Source organism: Echinops telfairi, unplaced genomic scaffold, assembly GCF_000313985.2.
Source record: "Echinops telfairi isolate 266 unplaced genomic scaffold, ASM31398v2 ScPeMD7_7458;HRSCAF=8496, whole genome shotgun sequence".
NCBI classification, from domain to species: domain Eukaryota; kingdom Metazoa; phylum Chordata; class Mammalia; order Afrosoricida; family Tenrecidae; genus Echinops; species Echinops telfairi.
Window position 1 is genome coordinate 36,574,320 of NW_022111358.1, and position 18,899 is coordinate 36,593,218.

The 18,899-nt window shown below is 48.4% G+C and overlaps 1 protein-coding gene across 4 annotated transcripts in view; it reads right to left on the bottom strand.

The window, feature by feature from the left end:
* PITPNC1 (phosphatidylinositol transfer protein cytoplasmic 1) overlaps positions 1-18,899 on the bottom strand; it is a 302,891-nt gene that overhangs the window by 21,233 nt on the left and 262,759 nt on the right. The gene's annotated exons all lie outside the window — the stretch shown is intronic.

Consider the following 18,899-nt stretch of genomic DNA (forward strand, 5'->3'; position numbering starts at 1 on the left):
TTGTGATAAGAGGTGTATGAGCCACCAATAAAATGATTAAAAATAAAGAAATATGAGATTACAATGTAAACAAGTGGTAAAAAGGTAGCTCATTTACTTCAATGTAGAAAATTAAATTAAATAAGGTGGTCTAAAGCTGGATTGGCGGCACTGTATTCTATTTCTCCCCTTGAACTTGGTGTCAACACGCTTGACACAATGTGAAAAACCAAAACCAAAACCAAACGGATCAAGACATGGGAATCAAAATCAGTTCAGGTGCTCAGTTCTATCTACAAAATCAAGCATCTGTTTATGTGTGCTCCAGCAATTCCATTTCTGGGTGAAATGAGAACATATGTCCCCCACAAGCCTACATGAGAATAGGCAGTTTCCACCACAATTGGTAAAAAATGAGCATCAGAGAGGAGAAAAATCACGTTCATCAAGGACACGAGAGAACCTTCTAGGACGACAGGATGGGTGAGTTATAATGATGGGTGAGAAGATGCTCAAAGGCACTAAGATGTGGGGATACGGAACCTCACCCACTCCTGGTGGGAATGGACAGGGCTGCAGCCGTTGTAGAAAATGGGCAGTTCTTCAGAAAGCTACAGAGAATCACCATATCCCCCAGCAATGCCACCCACAGGCATAAACCCAAAAGAACGGACAGTAGGGACTCCACTAGATAAATGGACACTAGTGGCCACCGGATCATTATCCAGTAACCTGGTGCTACTATCACAGAAATGCTACCTGGGGATGGCTTCTTCTGTGGCTGTTAGGTGGATGGCTTTAGCAAGCCGAAACTTAGTTCTGTTTGGGATGATAAAAACATTGGGCACAGATAACGGTTGCACAACTTAGTGACACTGAATTAAATGCATAAGCATGGTTAAAATGGGAAATACTTTGTTATATACATTCGATCACAATAAAAACATTTAAAAAATCTTTGAAATATAGAAGTGAAAGAAGCCAGTCACCAAAGGCCACATTATTAAATGTCTAGAAGCATCAAATTCATAGGGAAGGAAATCAGATTAGTGGATGCGCAAGGATGTGTGTGTGGGGTGTGCGCGAGTGGTGGTGGTGGGGATGGTAGTGGATGTTCTTTTTGGGGGGTGGTGGAAACTTCCTAAAATTAGATTAAGGTGATGGCACACAACTCTGCGGAGCTACTAAACCCACTGAACATATGTTTATATGGGTGAACTTTATGGTATGTAAGTTAGATATTAAAAATGTATACACATGGTTATATACAGGTAGCCGCCAACTTAACATTTTGGAGTTATAATGAACTGCACTTATGATCCCCTCCCCTCTTCCCCCATACATCTTATTGCTAGTAATATGTACTACTTAGGTTTATATGTAATGTTTCCATCCTCAAAGACAAATAAAGATTGGATTTATAAAGATACTGATAATAAAAAAAAAATAAATAAAGTACACCAGAACTGACTTAAAATAGCACCATCAGTATAGCACCCCTGTCATAAGCCAGAGGTTATTTGGGAAAAACAAAAGTGCTATGACCTACCACCTGATCTTATTTTGGACGTGTGCTCTGGTCGAGGCTTATGAGTACTCCTGTGAACATAAGTCACCTGTCAGTAGCGCCTGTCGAGTCTGTGCTAACTCATGGAAGGGCAACTGCAGCAGGAGGACACCCTGCCTCAGCCTGCGCCATCTTCACAAATCAGTGCTATGTTGTTTGAGTCGCTTGCTGCGGCTTTTGTGTAATCCATCTCGTGAGCTCTCCCCTGTTGTCACCGACCCTCTCCTTTACTACATGTGATGCCCTTTTCTTTCTTTGAATCGTTTTATTAGGGGATCATACACCTCTTATCACAATCCATACACACATGCATTGTGTCAAGCACATTTGTACATTCATTGCCCTCATCATTCTCAAAACATTTGCTCTCCACTTAAGCCCCCCGCATCAGCTCCTCATTTCCCCCCCTCACTCCCTGTATTAGTCTAGGTACTTTGGAGAAACAAATTAATGTATTAGTCTAGGTACTTTAGAGAAACAAATCCACAGCAACTCAGGTATAAGAGAGTTTTATGTAAAGAAAGTGTGCATCACAAAAATATCCCAACCCAATGCTGCCCAAGCCCACAAGTCCAACATTAACCCATTAACCCAACACCAGTCCACAAAGTCCTCCACCACCTCACAAAACAGAGGCAATGATGCCAACTGCAGGAGGAAAGCTGAGTCAGTGAACGAATAAGCATCTCAGCACTAGCAGGGCTGCTCCAGCACCCAGGGCTGCACTGGGATAGGTCCATGTGGCTTCTCCTTGGGGATGTCTTGTAGGAAGTCAATCTTGCAAGCTGAAGCAGGGAACTGCTAAGGCAGCTGCACCCTGGTGCGACCATCACAAAGCAAGAGCCCCGAGAACTAGAAAGGCGAGGCTCACCACCCATTTATCCCTCTGCCTTTCAATTAGCCCCACATGTGATTATCGGCCAGGTTGGCACAATTAACTAACTCACTCCCTGCTCCCCCCTCCTTCATGAACCCTTGATAATTTACAAATTATTATTTTGTCATATCTTACACCGTCTGACATCTCCTTTCACCCACTTCTCTGTTGTCCGTCCCCCAGGGAGGAGGTTATACGTAGATCCTTGTAATCGGTTCCCCCTTTCTACCCACCCTCCCTCCACGTGATGTCCTTTTTTTGTGATTGGTTTTTCTTGATAACATCCCAAGCAAGCAAGACAAGCTCTAGCCATGCTCATTTTAAAGGAGCAGTCTTCTCAGGCTGACCGGGATGTTCTTGTCTTCCAGGGCATAAATATTCTTCACTCACATCACCAATGATAACTAACATCATATGACTTGTATGGTCTATGTCTCATTAGTTTATCAACATTTTTCTATAATTTTACAAAAGAAGAAGTAATATTATGGGGGGCGTGGAGAGGGGGCTGGGGAGGTTAAAGGAAGACAATATTAAGATGACCAGAAGGGAAACGGATGATGGAAGCAATTGTACAATTCTGTTAGATGAGATTGAACTGTGGCATGATATGACGTGTGTTAACACCCAAGTATTAACAAATTAAAGGGAAACTAACCAACAAACAAATATAGATCCAGGAATGGGTTTTGGGCTTGCACTCAATCCTAGCTTTACCTTAAGAACAATTAGTTCTTACATCACGGCTCTGCTTGATATTTGCCCTCAGGAAGAAAACACAGAAGACAAGGGTGCTACAGCAAAATGTGGAGAAGAATGTAGATGGTGCCCGGTTACCTGATAAAAGGGCACCTGGGGTCTTGCATTTCCAAACAAGCAGCCATCTAAGTGAGATGTCAACTCAGTGCTGGTGGAAGAAGCTCACCGTCATCGGTCACTGAAGGATGGTAAGCCATATAATCCGAAGTCGGAGGAGGGACTAGTATCAGAGCCTAAATTGTGAGAACCCGGTGCACAGAGGCCATGGTGGACAGTAGGGTGCCAGGCCACACAGGAAATCTGGTTGAGGGAGAACATAATGTAGGTGAGAGCCCAAGATTCATTTGTGGAACTATAAAGGAAATATATATATATATATATATATATATATAGAGAGAGAGAGAGAGAGAGAGAGAGAGAGAGAATTCCCTCTATCTACAGTTGAGGGACAGGAGGAGAGTGGTTACTGAACAGAGAGCTTTGGAGAGATAAGTAGAGAAGATCAAAGGCATAAACCCGACTTGAACAGTTAAAACTTTGTCAGTAGATCCCCTCCTATGATGCAGGCTGGACCTGACCCGTTTCCTAAGCTGTGTGTAGCTTTGGTTTGTACTGTTCTGTCAGGTTTTGGCTTGTGCATCTCAGGAGGTATGTATCTCAGAGGTGTCGTGTTAGGGCACCTCTTGAAGTTGTGATACATGTTTTTCCACTTTTCGATATACAACACCCAAGATTGAAGAACCTACAGAGACAGCAAGTAGAATAAGGGTTTTGGGGGGAAGAGGTTTAGTGATAGAGGGGAAGGTGAAAGGGAGACGATGTCAAGGGGTCCATGTAGGAAAAGAACATTTGGAAACAGATTGTGGTGGCAATTGTACAATTCTGCTTGACGTGATTGAACTACGGAATTTTATATATATATACATACACACATATACATTAATAAAAGAAAGAAGTCATTATAACCCATCATTATCCTGACCACATACTTACTTTGTGACTACCTTTATTACATTCTGTTCTCTGTCAACCAGATTTCCTGTGTTCTGGTGGCCGGGCACCCTACTCTCCCCAGAAATGATTCCATTCTACCTGGAGGTTCCCTGGCTTTCTTTCGGGGTCCCTCCGCTTTTGTATCTCTTGGAGGGTGATAGGGGCCTGGGGTTGGGAGAGAAGAAGAGCAGAGCAGACGAAGATCTCATCATGGAACACAAGCGGAGCCGATAAAAAGGCTCCGAGAGCCCAGGAAAGGGAGGAAGGCATCCTAAGTAGCCCAGCAGAGTTCGAGCTCCTGCGAGGGCGACAGCCGATGATCCTGGGGTCACTTGGCAGCACTTCTGAATCTCTGGTTCCAACTTTGTTATGCTGCGCTTTCCTTGTCGGAATCAGAGATGGCCACTGAAATCTTACATGCAGAGATTGTCATAATTTAATAACGTGATATATAAAAAAGGCAGAAACACAGGGCTGACCCACAGCAAGTGCTCAATTGGGGTTAGTGCTTATTGCATTTCCCCTGACAGCCAATGGAGCCTTTCAAGGATGTGGTTTATTTCCTTGTCCTAGCTTTCAGTCTAGGCCATGGTCAGTAATACCTTGCCACAGCATCCTGGAATTGTTGGGAAAAGATCTGGTGGGTAAGGACGCGGGGCTAATATCTGTCTGTTCTGTGTTCCTCTAAGGAGCCCTGGTGGTGTGGGGGGTTATATGTTGGGCTGCTATCCTCAAGGCGAGCAGTTTGAAACCATCAGTTAGGCTGTTGGAGAAAGATGAGGCTGGCTTTCTAGCCCCCTAAAGAGTTACAGCTTCAGAAACCCATAGGGGCAATTCTACACTGCCCTGTGGGATCGTGGTGAGTTGGGTTCAAATCGATGGCAGCGAGTTTGGCTTTCTAGGTTGTGAATTTAGATAGACTGTATGATTTGCTTTAGCCATAGAATGTGGCGGAGGAGACTCTATGCTAGCTAGGACTTCAAGAGAAGCTGAAAGCCAGAAACTGGAAGCCAGTAACAATGTCAACATCTAGTTTGATTATCTGGGGAACCCCATGCTGCGAGGAATTCTGCACTAGCTGAGTGAACTTCGATGCTTTAGCCAACCAGCTGTGAATGAATGACAAAGCCATGGGCCAAGCTAGCCCCAGCCATGACATCCAACCATTTTAAGAGGTAGTTTCCAACGGTACTGAAGGAAGAAGTCCAAGTCGCACTGAAGGCATTAGAGAAAAACAAGGCTCCAGGAATTGACAGAATACGAATTGAAATCTTTCAAAAAGCTGATGAAGTATTCACTCATCTATGCCAAGAAATTTGGAAGACAGCTGTCTGGCCAACTGCCTGGAGGAGATTCACATTTGTACCCATCCAAAGAAAAGCGACCCAACAGAATGTGAAAATTATAGAACAATATCATTGATCTCACCTGCAAGTACATATTTGCCGAAGATCAATCAACAATGGTTGCAGCAGTACACTGACAGGGAGCTACTAGATATCCAGGCTGGATTCAGGAGCGGTGGCACAAGGGATATCATTGCTGATGTCAGATGGAGCTTGGCAGAAAGTAAAGAATACTAGAACGATGTCTACTTGAGTTTTATTGACCTTGCAAAAGCTTTCGACTACATGGATCACAAAACACTGTGGGTAGCATTGAGAAGAACGGGAACTCCAGAACACGTCATTGTGCTCACGCAGAACCTGGCCCTAGGTCAAGCAGGAGCTGTGTGAACAGAACAAGGGAATACGACACGGTTTCAAATCAGGAAAGGCGTGCACCAGGGTGGTCGCCTTTCACCATACATAGTCAATCCGTTTGCAGAGCAAATCATCCAAGAAGCTGGACTGTATGAAGCACTGGGCATCATGTTGGGAGGAAGGCTTGTTAACCACCGGTGGTGTGCAGATGACCCAACCTTGCTGGCTGCCAGCGAGGAGGACTGGAAGCACTTGCCGGGGAAGATCAAGGATGGCAGCCTTCAGTGTGGGTTACAATTCGGTGTAAAGGAAACCAACTCCTCACAACTGGACCAAGAGGTCACACGATAAATGGAGACAAGATTGAAGTTGTCAAGGGTTTCATCTGGCTTGGATCCAGAAGCATCAGCCAAGAGGTCAAACAAAGCATTGCCTTGGGTAAATCTGCTGCACAAGCAGTCTTTTAAGTGTTGAAGAGCAGGATGTTCCTTTGAGGACTGAGGTGCATCTGACCCAAGGCATGGCGTTTTAAATTGCTTCATATGCATGTGAAAGTCCGGTACTGAGTCAGGAAGACCAAAGGGGAAATTGGTGCATGTGAATGATGGTACTGGCAGAGTACAGAAAGTTTCCTAGGCGGTCAAACGAACAAATGCATCTATCTGGAGGAAGCACAGCCAGAATGCTCCTTAGGGACAAGGACGGGAGACTTCATATCACGGACAGTGGAAATGTTAGCAGGAGAGGCCAGTCCTTGGAGAAGGACATCGTGCTTGGTAAAGTGGAGGGAGAGGGAGAGAGGAAGACCCTCCATGAGATGGCTGGACACAGTGGCTGCAACATGCCAGCCCCGCCTCCCAGACTAAAACAAGACCCAGTTACAGAGAGTGGGGTACTGGCTGATGGCATTTCCAAGGCGGTTGAGAATTGTGGGGTCTCCCGGCAAACGGAACTGGGAAATGACACAGGAAAAGTCCTGGCTGCACAGCAACCTGAGAAAATAGTCATCTCACCAGCCCCGGCCCATTGCCATCAAGTTGGTTTCGACGCAGAGCCACGCTCTGTAGGGTTCCGGGGCTCTGCACGTCTTTACAGGAGCAGACGGCCCCCCTCGTCTGCCTCTCACGGAGCAGCTGATGGGGCCGAGTTGCCAATGGCAGCCCCCACACCAAACCTTTCATGCCACGGTGCGCCTTGTAGAGGCGATTCGATCAGTGTGTGGCTCTTGATCACGCCCATCATGATAGTTACATTTAGCTATTGCAAAATGGAAGTTCAGGTTTTGCAAAAGGCCCGCAGTTCAAACCCACCAGCTGTTCCTCAGGTGAAAGGTGTGCAAACACCCCCACCCCCACCCCCCGGGGAGCAGCTTGACTCTGTCCGTCACATTGGGTCTCCCGGTGAGTCAGCATCGACTCGATGGCTACAGAAATTTTTATGGCAAGATGAGATTTTGGGAGAGGCTACATGCAAATGAGAACACCGCCCCCCAAGATGAGGCCTAGAATTTTTAAGCTAGAAGTGTTAACTTGACAGACCAGTACCCCAACATCTGAGAGAAACGAGATCTGTGGCCCCCAAGGACGGGCACTGGGACATCAGCACTGCCACTCGAATCCAAGCCTTCCCTAATTCCAGCCCTATGTTCTTTCCACAACACGGGCTTTTCACACTGAACCGCCACCGAGTGTGTTTGTTAGAGCCAGATGTCAAAGGAGCAATTAACAATTGGGCTTTTGATGGCAACAGAGCGTTGATTTTGTGCAAGTCTGGTGTCCTATCTCCAGCTGTGGTTCTGTCTAGTAAGCCTTCTACACGGCCTGTAATTAGGGACTCACGTCCAAAGTGCTGGAGGGAGCGCAGGGAGGAGGGTTTACCAGAGGGCTCCTTTAGTATAAACTCAAGGTCAGAAATGAGCATCCAGCTGAATGCCTTTGAATGATGACGAGCCACCAAGAAGGGGTCCACAGTGGGGTGGGGGGCAGAGTCCAACCAGCAGGGGCTATCTAAAGTAGTCTGGTCACCGCAAACTTACCTCTCTCTTCATGGTCCATTCCTCCCCCTGGCCTGCTGCCCTCCTGCCTCCACTCCCCCAATAGCCTTCTCCCTGGTGTGATAGTTAAGGTTTATTGTGCCAACCTGGCCGATTCACACATGTGGGATTAATTGAAGGGTGGAGAGATAAATGGCTCGGTGAGCCTTGCCTTTCTAGTTCTTGGGTCTCTTTTTCTCTGATGGTCAGACCAGGGTGCAGCTTGCCTTAGCTAGTTCTCTGCCTCAGCTGGCAAGGCTCACTTCCTGTGAGATATCCCCAAGGAGAAGCCACATGGACCCACCCTGATGCAGCCCTGGGTGCTGGAGCAGCTGTGTGGAGACCCCCGCCAGCGCTGAGATGCTTACACCCTCACTGATTTAGCTTTCCTCCTGCAGTCATCACTGCGTGTTTTGTGAGTTTGAGGACTTTGAAGAACAGTGTGGGACATATGGGCTAATGTTGGACTTATGGGCTTGGACTAGACTAGGTTGGGACACTTTCTTAATGTACAATTACCCTTTATATAAGACTCTCTTATACACGAGTTTCTATGGATTTGTCTTCTCTAGTCTACTTAGGCTAACACACCTGAGAAGCCTTTTCTTCTTCTTTGAATTTGTGAATGTATCTAAATCGTACCATTCACACATCAGTTTGACTTTTCTGGCCCCTCCTCGTCCCCCTCCAAAATATTTCTGGTTTGTATTTCTACAGCTTTTCTGAGGTATTTTGGTCTCGATGCCAACTCTGTTATATCACTCTGCTGTTCTTTATAAAAGAGCTGGATTATTTTGCATTTACGATGCGTTCAGGCTTCCTTATTTTAGAGGAGGTTCATCAACCTCAACCACCATCTTCAGCAGGGCCTTCCCTGGCTGGATCCCCACTCAACGCAATCAGAAGTCGGTGGTCTCCAGCACTTCTGAAGATGAGGAGCAGATGGAGAGAGATTAAATCTCCATAGCTTTGGGGTGAGGTCCAGGCCTTCACAGTTTCAAAAGCTTCCCCCGTGATATGAATGCTTAGCCAAGGCTGAGAACCGGGCTACACGGGAGAAGTAATCTCTCCATGCTCCAAGCTCAGAGACTGTCCCCAGGATGCAAGTTCATGTCAGCCTCATTTCCAAAGGTTAGACTCCCAATCCTGATCCCACCTGGGCAAATTTCTCACCTGAAATCTTGGCACCATCTTTTATAGGGTTTTCAATGGACGTTCTTATCTCAAGAATTTGGTATTTGCCCTTGGTTCCTGAAAGATTGCCTCTAAATCCTTGGAATTTCCTGATTGATTCGCATCCTTGTAGTGCTCATGAGTGTTGGCTGCATCTGCCTGAAAGCCTCACTGCATATCTGTTCAACCTCAAAGGAGGGGGCTCAGGACACTGAAGCTTGACTGAGCTTCCGGGTTGGTACAACACTGACTCATTGGAGGATGCTATCCCCTTTGGGGGACAAGTAAGTTCTGTCTTGGGGTCCTTTCTATGCATCTCCACTTTGTGTTGGTCTCAATGTATAGCCTTTATAATAAAACCACAAGCAGAGCATTTTCCTGGGTTTTGTTAATCATCCTGGTGAGTTATCAAACCTAGAGAGGGCACCTGGATTTCTAGCCAGTTGGTAGAAACCTTGAGCAGACTTGGCAATCTAACGGACTGTGTCCTGTCACTTGGAAGATCTGCCCTACGCCCCGGTGGGTCGGGTCTGAAGAAAAAGAACTGCATTTTCAGTTGGTGCCAGAGAATGTATTTAAAGTTGCTTAGCGTCGAAGAAGGCATAAAAACACATCATTGTTAGGTGCTGGCCGGTCAGTTCCGGTTTATATAGTAACCCTATGCCCACAGAATGCAGCACTGCCTGGTCCTGTGCCATCCTCACAATCGTTGCTACGTGTGAACCCACTGTTGCAACCACCGTGCCAGCCCCTCTTGTGGAAGGGCTTCCTTTTCTTCTGCCGACACGCTACTTTACCAAGTATGATGTCCTCCAGAGACTGGACCCTCCTGACCACATGACCACAGTCAAGCCTTCAAAGTGACACCTTTGCTTTTAATTTTGTTTTTCCTTTAACACTTTAAGGAGGTCTTTTCCAGCAGATCTGCCCAATGCAATGGGCCGTTTGACTTCTTGACTGCTGCTTCTGTGACACAGATTGTGGGTCCGAGTAAAATGGATGCCTGGACCACTTCAGTCCTTTCTGCTGATCACGCTGTTGTTCATCGGTTCGGTGGTGAGGATGTTTGTTTTCTGTATGTGGCGCTGTCATCCAGGTTGAAGACTGCAGTCCTGGGACTTCATCGGAACGCGGGGGCTTCCAGGTCTCTTTGCTTTCAGAAAGCAAGGTGGTCACGGGAATGTCGCAGGTTAGAAGCGAGGACAGAGCTCGGGTTATTTGCTCAGAATACAGATGGAGTGAATACAGTGACAGGATGCAATCCTGACTCACACCTTTCCTGATTTCAAACTACGTACGAGCTCCTGGTTCTGTTCTAACAACTGCCTCTTGGTCTGGGTAGAGGTGCTGAGAGAGCAGTCAGGTGTTTTGGAATCTCCTTCGTCACAGTGCTATCCATACGTTGTAATGATCTGCACAGCCTAATGCCTTGGCCTTCAGTACAGTTTGAACTTCTTCAATACCATTGGTTCTTGAACATACCATACCTCCTGGAATAGTTCAATGTCAACCAATTCTTTTTGGTACAGTGCCTCTGTGTATTCCTTCCATCTTTTCTTTACTTTTTATTTTATTTTATTGGGGGCTCTTACAGTTCTTATTACAATCCATACATATAGCCATTTTGTCAAACACTCTTTACATATGTTGTCATCATCTTTTTTGAAACATTTTCTTTCTTCTTGAGCCCGTGGCATCAGCTCCTCACTTCCTCCCTACCCTCCCACCCTCCCCCATGCCCCCTTGATAATTTATAAATTATTATTTTTCTTCATGTTTTATACAGACTGCTGTCTCATTTCACCTACTTTTCTGCTGTCCGTCCCCCTGGGATGGGGGTCATGAGTTGATCATTGTTATTAGTCCCCCCCTTACTCTGCCCCCTCCCGCCCCTACCCTTACCCTCCTAGTACTGGAGCTCCCCATATGGGTCCTGAGTTATCTGTTCTGGATTCCCTGTGTTGTGAGGTCTTATCTGTACCAGTATACATGTTCTGGTCTAGTCAGATTGGTAAGATAGAATTGGGGTCGTGGTAGTGGGGGCAGGGGAGGAAGCATTAAAGAGATGCTTCTTGGATTGTTTAATCCCCCCACCCCCACCCCCCACCCATTGAGCCCTTCAATGTGGTGAAACTTGAGACTTGAATTGTCTTAGTTCTTGTCTTTTCGTTTCCTAACGCCAGGTCTCTGAACATCCCATTCTAATACTCTGTCTACTGGAGCTGCCCATTGAAATAGCCTCTGTCTCTTTTACTTCATCATGTCTCCCATTTGCTTTGTTGTTGCTAGGTGACAAATCCTTGACAGCGTCAATCTTTTCTCCATTTATCGTGATGTTACCCATTGGTCCAGTTGTGAGGGCTTTGGTCTTCTTTACATGGCATCGTAATCCACACTGACGACTGAAATCCTTGATCTTCATCAGCAAGTCCTTCAGTCCTCCTCACTGTCAGCAAGCAGGGTGGTGCCGTCTGCGTCTCACAGGTTAATCAGCCTCCCTCCAAGCCTGATGCCACATTCGTCTTCGTATGATCCAGCTTCTCGGATGATTTGCTCAGCATATAGATTAAGTCTGGTGAGAGGTTGTAACCTGATGCACACCTTTCCTGATTTTAAAGCATGCAGTATTTTCTCGTTCCATTGAACTGCCTCTTGATTCTTATGTAAGTTTCTCATGAGCACAATCAAGGGTTCTGGAATTCCCATTCTGCTCAAGGTCATCCGTAGTCTATTGAGTTAGTTAATTGTGCCAGCCTGGCCAATAATCATATGTGGTGCTGGTTGAAAGGCGGAGGGATAAATGGGTGGTGAGCCTCGGCCTTTCTAGTTCTCGGGTCTCTTGCTTTGTGATGGTCGCACCAGGATGTAGCTGCCTTAGCAGCTCCCTGCTTCAGCTTGCAAGATGGATTTCCTACAAGACATCCCCAAGGAGAAGCCGCATGGATCTATCCCGATGCAGCCCTGGGCGCTGGAGCAGCCGTGTGGAGACCCCTGCCAGTGCTGAGATGCTTACATGTTCACTGACTCAGCTTTCCTCCTGCAGTCGGCATTATTGCCTCTGTTTTGTGAGGTGAAGGACTTTGTGGACTGGTGTTGGGTAAATGGGTTAATGTTGGACGTGTGGGCTTGGGCAGCATTGGGTTGGGATGTTTTCGTGATGCACATTTTCTTTGCATAAAACTCTCTCTTATACGTGAGTTGCCGTGGATTTGTTTCTCCAAAGTACCTAGACTAATACATCTATTATGGTCCACACAGTCAAATGCCTTTGCATAGTCAACAGAACACACGTTAAATATCTTTCTGGTATTCTCTGCGTTCAGCCAAGATCCGTCAGCAAAGATATCCCTTGACCCATTTGCTTTAGCTGCTCTGTTTTCAAGAGTAAGTTTCAGAGCCTCTTCTGACGTCCATTTGGCTCTTTCTTTCTATTTTCCCAAAGCTGTCACCCATCGGTGTCCATCAGTGTAGTGGTTGAAGGAACCCTCAGAGCAGAGTCACGTTTGTTGGATGTTGTGGTTAAGCTCTGGGCCAAGGAAAACTGATGGCGAGTCTTTACTGCTCTGGCCATTTCCCCACTTTCTCTTATTTCTCAGCGCGAACATCCTGTTCTAAACTAAGAAGCCAGAGAAGCAAAGCAGATTGCCCTACTATAGGCTGCTCCCTTAAGGAAGCAATTTGACAGGGCCCTCTGGGGAGGGGTGGTGGTGGAGGGGACAAGTATACTGGACAGCCACCTCCCAGTGACCAGAGAATTCAGCAGAAGGGAGACAGGCTTCTAGCCTCCTGGTTGTGTTAACAGCACCTGAACCAGCCCCTAACTTGTGACACCACTGCCCAATCGAGCAAAAGGAAATGGCATGTTGCCTGGTCCTGTGCTGTCCCCACGATCAGTGGTGATTCGCATGGTCTTCCCCTACTTAGATTTTCGGAGTAGATCTCCAGGCCTTTCTTCCTAGTCTGTCTGCGTATGGAAGCTCCACCGGACCGTGTTCAGCATAGTAAGCCTCTGTGGTGGCTGTGCTTGAGGTGGGCTGCCCAGTAATTGAACCCAAGGCATGGAAAACAAAATCCTCACCAAATTGTCCTCTCCAAGGTCCTAGGGCTACTTAACAGCTCTTCTCCTACTAAACTTCCAGCCACGTGCAGACATGCGCTATCTTTCTTCCCTGGGATCTTCCAAGCGGGCGGGGGCTCACAGTTCTAACGAGGGACCCCAGTCACACAGGCTGCAGAGGAGCCCCTGGCACTGGGGGAGTCCTCTGAAAGAACGTCCTTGCCTTGAAGACCCTGCATGGCCTGCTAGCCCGGCAACCGGAGGGGCCGGGAGAGCGTCCGGCAGGGAGTTTTTCTGACTGGCGGTTTGTATATTCATCCAGGATGACGTCTCCGGCCATGGCCCTGCTGACACTCCCCAGGCCTTGCAGATGGCAAACTGGACCCTTGTAGTCAAAGTCCATCTGTGTGCGGGGCAGCGGGTCAATGTCAGGGCTGTTTCCAGAGCCAGATGGAGGCCGGCTGGCAAGTCTTCCCAATGGCTACATCTTCCTTCCCTCCTCTGCGGGCTCAGCCACACTCCTTGAGGGCAACAAAGGTGGCAGTCTGCTGCCTGATGAAGGTTCAGCTCTGGAAAGCCCATGGGGCAGCTCTCCTCTGTACTCTGGCGTCACCCTGGGCCGGAATCGACTTGGACAGTGGTGGGGTTAGTGTTTATTTAGACCCAGTCTCACACCTGCATGGTGCAAGGAGGAACCTGCAGGAGATTCGAGCCAGGCTGGAGCCGAGGCGATATGATTAGCTGATGAGCATGAGAGAGAAAGCTTCCAGGATTAATTATGTTTTCAGTTGGAACCACCAAGGACAGTCTCCAGCAGGGCCTGCCCCGTTAATTGAAATGAGAAGTTTTTGATAAATGTGAAATGAAAAAGATCCGGCTCAGCAGTAACCCGTGCCCCTCTGGCCAGGCTTCGCTGCATTGGGAGACAGGGAGCATGTGCCAACACACATCACAGGGCAGGGTTTTCCCCACTGTGGCTAACCGCAAGGTTGGCAGTTCAAAACCACCTGTTGTTTCTCGGGAGAAAGAGGAGGCTTTCTACTCCCACGAGGAGTTACATTCTCAGAAGCGCACAGGGCTAATTCTAATCTGACTCACCGGATGGCGGTGAGAAGGAAGTTCTGGAACTTCTCCTGCGGGCCTTGACGCATTGTCCATACTATTCTCAATGAAAGACCGTTTCAACCACCTAACCTTTCGCCCCCTGACAGAGCGAGGGATCCTGGTCTTGAACTGGCTGCCCACAAAAGGGGACCTATAAACCCAAAGCGCTTGCAGAGTGACCTCAAACTTCACTGAAAGGTCAACTGCGATGTATCAGCTTAAAAAAAAAGAAAAAAAAAATCCTAAGTGCAAATCGGCCAGAACCAGCCAATTCCTGCTTTGTTGGCAGTTAATACTGAAAGTGCTATTTTTAAAGCATTTGCTCTGGGCACTGAGTGATCTGTGCTAGTCCTCTGGAGCGGGATCTCTGAAAGGCGCTTGAACCACACGGTGTGTCAGCCGTGGGCAAGGTACAAGAGTGGGGCGGGTAGGAAGGGCAGGGTGTTGGCCCTCCTTGGTTAGAACCAGGGTTTCAAAAATTGGCTCAAAAGGTTTCACTCATTGCTGCTGTTGTAAACAAAGGGTTTACCATGCTCTACACCCCTTGCATTGCGACCGAGTCTGTTGTCTGAGGTGTTCTGACCCAAGTCGGAACCGGCCTCAGAGGGACAGGACAGGACAGAGTGTAGTAGCACTGCTCCTTAGGGTTCCTGGGATTCTCTTTATGGGAGCAGACAGCCTCATCTGCTCCGTGAGGAGCAGCTGCTAGGTTAGAACAGCCAACCTTGGGGTTGAGAGCCTGATGAACTCCTGGCACCAGGGTCACTTTGAGTTGGAATTGATTCAGTGGGGGTGGACTTAGGGGTCAAACCACTGTGCCCTGATGAAAGATGGCTGTCCACCATGCTGCTGTCCAGATCTCTGCCCACACTCCAGTCTCCCCGCGCCAGGTTGCTGAAGCTTTCAGTAGGGAGGGCTGCAGCGGGACCCCAGAGAGGGGCTCACCTTCCAAGCAGCAAGGTTGGCTGCCGTCTTTGAGTGGGGCACAGCTGTTTGATTTTTACGTGGACCCGTCAAGGTGCCACGGACAAGATTTGGTGGCGATGGCAAATATGGAACCCGTTCAGAGCCCTGGCTATCGTCAAGTGCCAGAGGAACGTGAAAATCACTTCTTGCAGGGTCAGCTCTGAAAAGAACAGGCATATGGTGTACCCTGCAGCCACCATGCTAGTGGTCAGTGTGCTTTAGGGGCCACGGAGAAGACGGAGGCCAAAGGGAACCCCCAAGAGAGGTGGTCAGAATGAAGACACTTGGAAAAAGGGCAGCCCAATCTCATCCGCCGATGTTCACTTGGTGCTTGCAGTGGCCCAAAGGCCCCTGCTGGCGTGGCGAGCTCCCACGGAGCTGCGAACCACAAGGCCTGTGGTTTGAATCCATGAGTCATTCCATGGGAGAGAGCGAGGCTGTCTACTTTCAGAAAGCTTTAAGTCTCAGAAACCCAAAGGGGGAGTTCTTCCTGTCCCACAGGAATCGAGTCGATGGCGCTGAGTGGGTGGTGGGTTTTGGTTTGGCTTTGCGATATCCCAGAACCTGTGCTGAGCATTTTCTTTCATCATCCCAGCAAACCGGGTTCACTAGAGGTTCCCACTTTCCATTCTATCTGAGGGGACACCTCATCCTGTTTCCAGGCTCACCCCCCATGGCCACTGGCATGAGCATCCTCCTCCTTCAGGAATCTCCAGTTGGATCCGATCTCCATGTTCCACTACAAAGTCCTGGCATACTGTCCAGTCTCTCCCCACACACTGTCCTGAGATGGCAGCACCCCGGGGTGGGGCTAGGGGCTCCCAGCTCAACAGTCAGTCTGTTTGCAGACCCTTCTGTTTCTGAGATCGAGAGTCCAAGAGCAAGACCCTCATAAATTGAACAGACCCTCAGTGATGATGAAAACACCCCGTCCCCACACACAGAATGAGTAGTGTGTGTGTGTATAACGAGAGCAATGGTGGGTAGAGAGGGACAGCTGGGCCACTTCCTGGAAGGCCTGGGGAGTACCTGGCCTCAGAGAGGAGCAGCTGTCTCGAGAGTGGGGAGTCATAAGTCTTTTTTGTCCCCGGCCGTGGGGACCTAATTCCACCAGGACAAGAGATGTCTCTTTAACATCCTGTTACATAATGCTAACCTATTCCTTTTGGCACAAACAGATGCGACTATGTTGGAAGGATCAACTCTCAGCCAGACCAACAACAAGGTCACTCAAGGGCACCCTGGAGAAAGCCCAGCCCTCCTGTGTGCAATGGTGACAGGACAGACACCCAGCTTCCTAATACCAACTTGCCAAGCCCTTCCCATTCAGGAAGCCTGGCTAGGGCCTGGCTCGGCTTGGCAGCCTTGGGGCAAGGGCTGAGTGTTGCAAGCCTGTCCCTGCCCAGGGCTGCTTTGACACAGGCTTGGAAGAAGCATCGATTACTCTGATCTACAGTGAGGATCTACTATTTGGCCTGTACATGGTTTTCTGTGTATCAAATCGAAAGCTGATGAGAGACGGATGAATATTCGTGGTGGCAGCAGTGCTCAGTACTGGATTAACTGTCCCTGAGCTGGGTTTCCATCTGCATGCGCTGCAATATTTTGGGAAACTCAGACCTCCAACATGCTCAACAGAAACCAGAGTGGAGCGTCTCAAGAAGCCAGGCCGCCTGCACTTTGAAGACAATAGAGGATTTCCCTTCATACATCTTGGGTTGGATTTCACACTCTTTTTAGCTTTTAGAACTCGTTACTTTTCCAACTATAATCCCACTTGGAAGCCTGATACATAGAGCAGATAAAAACGGGGAGGGGGTTCCTTGAGCCATTCAACCTGATCATCAGATACCCTGTATGTTGACTTACAGCACCCAGAAACACCTCATTGGGGCTCAAAGGAGGAGCAGAAAGGGTTTTGAAATGAGACACCGTGGGTTTGAATTTCTGCCCTGGCAAGCGCGGTGTGAACCTGGTCACGTTATTTAACTCCAAGACTATTGTGGGGATAGTTCAATGAGGTAACAACAACACATGGCAATACAAGAGTGTTTCTTCCCCGGGGATAGGTGGGTGCATTCTTTCAGGTGGGGGGGAGGGAGGTGCCCTTTTCTTTTAAACTGGGTGTTGTGCTTTGAGATCTTCCCAGACCAGATGTTTTCTGGCCAACCCACTCTTTTCTGGAATGTTCATAATCAGGATTTTTTCCCTTCCCTTCAAAAGACTAGGAGTGGCCTTCTACGGGGTCATGACTCCTGGGAGGGTGACTGCAGGCTTTCTCTCCTGCTTCCCTTGCCTTCCCCGAGTCTGTACCCCCATGGTCAGTATGTAAGAAGGAAATAGCCCCTTAGATGACTGCTGCCCGCACCCCCAACTTTACCTGAGGGAGCACCCTTAGCATGGGCATAGCATAGTTGGGGGGCCAGACACGCTGGTGTTTGAATCCTGTCTTCTGGCAACTTCTAGTAAGATATTTAGGCTCTTAGAACCTTAATTTTCCTAATCTATGAAACGGAGACAGTATTCTATTGGGTCAAAAAACAAAAAACACCGCCAACGAGGCCAATCTGACCCGTAGTGATGCTATAGAGGGTTCTAGAGGTTGTACATCTTTCTGGAGCAGATAGATGCCAATGTTTGCCCTCACACTGGCTGGTGGGTTTGAACCATCAACTTCCGGGTTAGCAGTCCAACATTTAGCAGACTTTGAATGAGGATTAAATGACAAAACCGAATAAAACCCTGGGACAGTGACAGCCCCCCACGGTGCATTCCTGGTCCTCTGAAGCCAGGTTCAGCAATTCTGTGGGAAATTTGTTGACACTTACGAGGGCCTAGCTAACGGCTTAGTCATTCCACGTCTTTCTCTGGGATCCTTCACAACAAAAGATGGGGACGAGCAACTTTGCCGCACCTGTTCTTCCCTGGGTGTTTTGGGAGCTGATGCTGCACAGTGGTACTGGCAGTGTGAATACAGAAAGGAAGCGGCGAGAGGATCCCTGCGTCAGGTCTTAGTTCTCCAGGGGAAGGAACACCACTCCCATCAGCACCCAGTCAGAGTCCTCCATGCTTAGAGTGCTGGGTAAAGGACAGAATTGGACACAGTTAGCCGGGAGACCTGGTGGTGGAGATGAATCAGCATTTTTGGATGCAGCAATTAAACTGGATGAGGGTTCGCCTGAAGTCAACCCCCCAACTCGGAAAGTGAAGTCCTTTGGGGGAAAACAGCACCGAGGCCTCTTAATAAACACAAACGCAACGAGCCCTACAGGACCCCAGGCGGTGTAGTGGTTAAGCACTTGGACTCTCGATCTCAGAAACAGAAGGGTCTGCAAACAGACTGACTGTTGAGCTGGGAGCCCCGAGCCCCACCCCGGGGTGCTGCCATCGGTTAAGCACCGAGTTGCTAATGGCGAGGTCAGCTGTTCAAAACCACCAGCCACTATCCGTGGGGAAGATGAGGTTTTCCACTTGTGTAGAGTTGCGGTCTTGGAAACCCTCAGGGGCAGGTCTCACCTGCTCCACGGGCCGCCACGCGTCAGAATGGACTTGGTGGCGGTGGGCTCTGCTTTGGTTTTAATGACCACACTGCATGGCAAGGAGGACTCTGGGCCTGGCCCCACAAGGGCACACAATTCCCAATAGACGGCATGAGCGTCCAAGGCACTGACCTCCCTTCGGTAGGGCAA